This window comes from Trachurus trachurus (assembly GCF_905171665.1).
Source record: "Trachurus trachurus genome assembly, chromosome: 22".
Lineage (NCBI taxonomy): Eukaryota > Metazoa > Chordata > Actinopteri > Carangiformes > Carangidae > Trachurus > Trachurus trachurus.
Genome location: NC_139907.1, coordinates 24,800,785 through 24,806,876, shown reverse-complemented (window position 1 = coordinate 24,806,876; position 6,092 = coordinate 24,800,785). Strand labels below are relative to the sequence as shown.

Genomic DNA, 6,092 nt, shown 5'->3' with positions numbered 1-6,092 from the left:
TATTTTTAGTGTCTTATACCTGTTGCATGGTTTTGTAGGCTACTGATTTTTTTTTAATGAGTTAAAAAAACACACACACACACACACACACACAAAAAGCACGCCTTTCCTAGTCACCTAAATAAATAAATAAATAAATAAATAAATAAATAAATAAATAGTGCTCTTCCTCTCTTACTCTGATGTGACCTGCTGTTCCTCCATCTCACCACTAGATGTCCTCACAACATTGACCGCAGCCTGTCACTCTCACCTGAGCGCGCGCCCCCAGTCTCCTCCTCCTCCTCCTCCTCCTCCTCCAGGTGGGAGCTGCAGGTCGTCAGCAGCGCAACTTCTCCTCATTTCCCAACTTCGGCCCAGTGGACCCGGCCGCAGACTGAGCTGGCAGTGCCAGTCGGAGTAGCTGGCATCGAACACACAGAGACACACAGAGAGAGACAGAGACAGAGAGACACAGCGAGAGACGCTCCAAGCGGGAAACAAACAAATCCAGATTCCAGTTGTTTCCTGAAGAGTTTTTCTCACGGAAATGCTTCTTCACCTGAAGTTTTCCCTCGGACGGTGAAAAGTGTGGAGTTGGATAAGGACGGAGAAGTTTCAGATGGAGAGAGGGTGAATCAGCACATCTGGATCATCAAAGTTTTACAAGGTATGATGAACACGCAACTTTGTTTTGTTGTTTTAAAGTTTCTGACAGATGAGTGCGGTTATTATTTCCCGGTGTGGAATCTGTCAGTTCCTCCTGATAAAACTTCCTAAACTTTCATTGGCACTGTGTAAAGAGGGAAATGTAGTTTGGTTTTCTTGCAGAGACATAAAAGTGTGTATTAGGACTGTAACACCAGGGTCGACTTTGAAATTCTACAGAAAACACGTTTTAATAAAACTGCAGCATCATGTTGACTGGTCAGTCTACTGCAAAAAAAAAGTTATTTTAGTTACTTCTCAAAGCACAGAATGTCAACACATGTCAAAACTAGTTCTCTAAAGTGTAACTGAGTAAAGTGTGCAGGCTGAGTATAGGCATGCATGAAAAACTAGGTGTGGGACATCAACCTGGCCCGGCCTTCAGGGATCCTAAACAGAGGTAATTTAAGAGCCGTAGTGCTTCTCTCAGCTATGAAGCTTATGACAATGCAGACTATTGTTATTTTCTGGTCACTGTTGGCCCAGACTGGCTGACAGCGTGCTGCGCCGCCGCTTGGTTTAATCCATGCCAGTCAATGACAGCCCATGTGCTCTTCATTATAGACCCTCTGCTTGTTGATTAACCCAGAACCTCAGGTCTTCTCAGGGGTGCCCCCTCCACCCCTCCACCCTCTCACCCCCTCCTCTGTTTGCTGCCACTCCTGGACTTTGGACTAGAGGCAAATGCTCAACTTTTCAGAAAAGTCTGCAGCGATCAATGCTTTGCTGTTTGTCTTTTTTTTTTGTGTTTATCTCCATGGTTTCACATTTACCTCTTGCACCCTACGGTAGGTGAGGCTGAGACAGAGCCATTTGTTTAGAAAGGGTGTGTCGCATACTGGTGCTCCTTCCCCAGCCAGCCCTACCGTGCCAGGGCTTGTACTCATGGAGATTACAGGTGTTATGTGAGCACAACAGGGACTGGTACCTGAGATCCAGACAAAGATTAAGGGTGGACATGAAGGAAGGGACGGTATGATAACACACGGGAGGGAGGGAGGGGTGGGGTGGGGGGGTATGGCAGGAGATGAGGGATAGGGCTCGATCAGGAGTGTGTCGGCTATGTGGGGCAGACAGACAGGTATGGGTTCACCTTTGGGCTGATGTGTGTTTACCGAGCTCATGACCAATCAGTGACGAGATGCCAGCTCAGTGGAGGAAAGGGGAGCGCTGAAGGTTAAGAGAGGGCAACAGGAGGAACAATCGGTGTTGTAACGGAGAAAGGCACAGGGACCGAGTGACGTGTGTGTGTGTATGTGTGTATGTGTGTGTCATTCAGGCCTGCAGCTATAGAGGAAGACTCCTGGCTGATGAGTGGGACACTGTGTTACTGTTAATCAGTGGGATTAGCTGATGAGTTACTCATCAGTGGGTCCTCATCAACACTTCTGCAAAATTGAATCAGTAGCTGTTGGGGCAGTCAGGTGGGTGGGGGTGGGGATGGAGAGGGGGGTGAAAAAGGAAAAGCAGGCCAGTGTTTGTTTCTTTTTTTCTTCTCTTTTTTTGGGACATTTTATTCCCACACTGCAGTTTTCTCCGTCCACTATGGACACGGTCAGAGCGAATGAGCTTCAGGCTGAAAGTGATTCAAAGCAGCTCCAGAGTTTTTGTTTTGACTGGGGCAAAGCAGAGACGCTGAAATCCCAGGATGTATTTTAAACCCCCAGTGTCCAGCTGTGTTTGGCTTCACTATATGAGCTGGTCACTGCTGCTGCACAACCACTTTGTTTTTTGCCCCCCCCCCCCCCCCTCTGACCTTTAGGTTCAAGGGTCTTAAGCTCCAAAGAGGCTGCAGTCCAGACTTCTAGCCCTGGTAACCTCTAGGAGTAAAGCTAACAAGACTCTGCCTCTGTCTGTCTGTCAGGCTGCAGTCTCTGAATACCAACACACAACTTTTTTTTTTTTTTACATTTCCAAAATTTACTTGTGCCCTTTTTTTTCCAGGACACAAAAAGTAAACAATGGAAACTAAGACTGTCTGGATTCAAACACACAATTGGTCCAAACGTTTGTTTATACAATATGCCATAGTACACTTCCAACTACACTACATCAGCTGATTGTAATATTAGAGCCGAGTTGATTGTTGAGTTGTTTGATTTTCTTTTTTGTGTGTTTTTGCATATTTTCTTGGTCCAGTTTGATTCTAGACTGAATATTTTGGTTTCTTTTTAACTGATGGTCACATGGAGTGTGGGACTTGAAGACGTCCTGTTGCATTCTGGGGAATTATAACAACCGTTATTGACCAAATGATTCATGGTCATGAGAATAATCTTCAAATCAATCAATTATGAAATTGCAAAAGCACAGATAATCCAAGGTTGGAAGACTAAGGCTTGTTACACATAACACGCACACACCACATCTTAATGCAGTATTATATAATTGTATCACTGTGGACATCACTTGACTAAAAGGCGTTTCCATTTTCCTTTTCTTGACAGAATATTCAGTAATCTATCATCTGTAGTTGGAAAGTGTTTTTGATGAATATGTTTCCACACCTCCTGTAAGTGAAAAATCTGCCCTGTTGCCATAGAAGTAAAATATTTGTGACTCCCCTCTGAAAAGCACAGTCACTGAACAATAATCACAGCCAGTGCACACAACCACACATTATAATGTTATCTCTAAATGACTCTCATGCGCCAGCCATTATCCCCTTTTTTCTTTCATGGCTTGGCCTCCTGGGCCACTGTATGAGGGATGTGTGGCAGGGGGGGAGTGAGGGAGGGGGATGACGGGCGGATGAAGGGGGGGAGGAGGAGGAGGAGGAGGTATGTGTCGGGGGGGGGGGGGGGGGGGGGGGGTGAAAGCAGATTTGGAAAGAAGAGTTCTTCAGTCGGTAATTATGAATCTCTCAGGAATGTAGCTGCTGCTCTTACCAGACAAGCTGCTGCATGGCCACACAGATCTCTGCACTGTGCCACCATGTGCACACACTCACGCACACACACACACATACACACACACACATTTTAGTGTCTACAACCTCAGTGAGTTCACTTACATAGCATTTTGGTTTATTTGTGCCATTATTGTCTTACAGCCTTGTTGTGTGTATTTTTATCACAGCCATTACCTACATGGTATTTTTCTGAAACCTTATCCTTTTCTGCACCAAACAAAGACACCACATAATGTCAGTACAGAATTGTCTTTGCGTCCAAGTCCTTCACCGCCGTGTGTTTATGCTGATGTGTTGGTACGAAACCAAATTTGTAGGAAACCCGTGGCCTCGTCGGACTCCCTGCTCTGCAAATGAAATTTTCATGAGCTGTTTGGTCCCATTGTTGGCGTGTCTTGTAATCCTCGGTGTCAATTTAAAAGAGCGGTGTGCTGTGACAGAGGAAGATCGCTTCTTTTTAAGGTGGGAAATCCTTCATTTAGGCCCGCAGAGCTCTGCTAGAAACTCGTTTCAAACCTCATCGACTGGTGGATTTAAAGGGATAGGTCAACATTTTGGCAAATTGGCCCATTGCCATAATCCCTATAGTCATAGCAGTAGGTTCATTACCTTTAATTGTCGGTGCAAGCTATTCTTAGAACGGCGGAGCAGAGTTGTGAGCTGCCCAGAGCTACGCTATGGAGGCTAATGGGATTTCTTGGTTTCCCTCATCAAACTCATCAAATACACAAGACTCCATAACGCTCTGGTGGACAAGTTGTGACCTGCACATTCACCACGCTATGAGATAATAATGTAATGTTACGAGACAGAGTTGTTTTCGAGGTAAATCCCCGTCAGGGGCAGTTTTTCGGCAAGCATTCTCTACATTTACCTCGAAAACAACTCCGTCTCGTAACGTTCCGTTATTATCTCATAGTGTGGTGAATGTGCAGGTCACAACTTGTCCGTTTTGGAGTTGTTGGATTGTGTATTGATGAGTTTAATGAGGGAAACCAAGAAATTCCATGAGCCTCTGTAGCGTAGCTCTGAGCAGCTCACGGCTCTGCTCCGCCGTTCTAAAAATAGCTTGCACCGACAATTAAAGGTAATGAACCTATAATAGGGATTATGGCAATGGGCCCATTTGCCAAAATGTTGAAATATCCCTTTAGGTTTTTCCAGTTCATCTCAAAGCGGCCTCATCATCCATCACAGTACAGTATATCTCTTTTTCATCAAGTGTTTGCACACACGTGTGCAGAGTTCTAGCCCAGACACGGTTCCCTCCGCCGGCTCTTGAGCAGCAGTGCTCTCCTTTGTTTGATAATGCCCGGAGAAGACAGCCAACGCCCTGCCTGATGCCTACAGGTGCCGCACAGTAACACCAGTTGGAACACTGCTCACCACTTACAGTACAGCTACAGTGTTGTTTGTAAAAACTGTCATTGCCCAAAACTATCTCACCGAAACCCCCACAACAGAGATTTTTAACCTTCCTAATCTGTTATTTCCTCCATGTACAGACTAACCACGCTCAACCCGACCTTAACCTCAGCTCGCAGGCGGCCAAGTCACACCGCAGCGGACCGAGATATGAACGGCCTTCTGCTTGAGATCAAACTCAAACAACAGTGTCTGTCTGTCTGTATCAGTGCCACTCCCTGTGAGTCTGCTCCGTCAGCTTCCCTATGTGACTCATCGCCTGTTCCTGAAGACCCCCCCCCCCCTCCCTTCCTCCCTCTCTCCCTCCCTTCCTCCCTCTCTCACATGTCACTGCCCACAAAATTCACAATGTTCATATTTGCCACAAGGCAATTGCACTTTAGATTAAAAATGAGCACCATGTGAGTTCACTCTAAGTTTCATCACAGATGGAGAGTTTCAGAAAAACCTTCACCAGTCACCTTAAGGCGTTCTGCTGAGAAATACTGAGAATTATTTGCAATTCTGCTTCAGCACACAGATGTGTTTAGGATGTGCACACTTCGCTTATTTGGATTTAAAGTCATTTTCAGTAACTGGCTTTCTCTCTTTCTTTTTAGAATAGAAAGAATAGTAAATGCTTTATTATTCCCTAGGAGGGAAATTCAGATTGTCCAGCAGCGTACATAACAATATGATATAAATTATAAAACAACAGTCAGTCAAACAGAGATACAACAGCGCCTGGTGTAAGATGGAAATCTGTGCTGTATTTTACTGGATTTAGGAACCTGGTTGTGTACAGTAACCTACGCTACTGTGTATTTGCTGGAGGCAAGACAGGTGTCAGTGCAGTGCGCTGCTTTAACCCCGCTGACCCTGCCTGCATAAGTAGACCCAGATTTACATTGGAATTCGTGTCCCGGAGCTTCGAAACATCTGCTGTGAGGTGTCGGAGGTATAGACGATCGATAAATGCTGTTGCTGAGTCCATCTCCTGACAGTGTAAACTATTATCAGCCCCAGTTGACTCTGCGCTGATGTGTACACACTGCAGTCAATGTCAGATAACCAGTCGCTGCTGCAGGTA

At 45.5% G+C, this 6,092-nt stretch overlaps 1 protein-coding gene across 3 annotated transcripts in view; it reads left to right on the top strand.

Annotated features, from left to right (window-relative positions):
* The first annotated feature begins 351 nt into the window (after positions 1-351).
* Positions 352-6,092, top strand: part of LOC311005301 (uncharacterized protein) — a 30,630-nt gene continuing 24,889 nt past the window's right edge. Inside the window, exons 1-2 of one of the 3 annotated variants that reach the window (XM_083997669.1) lie at positions 352-649; positions 5,104-5,243. The gene's annotated coding sequence lies outside the window, so the exon portion shown is untranslated. Of the gene's footprint in view, positions 650-5,103; positions 5,248-6,092 lie in introns of all 3 variants that reach the window. The other 2 variants (XM_083997668.1, XM_083997667.1) reach the window with 2 other exon arrangements.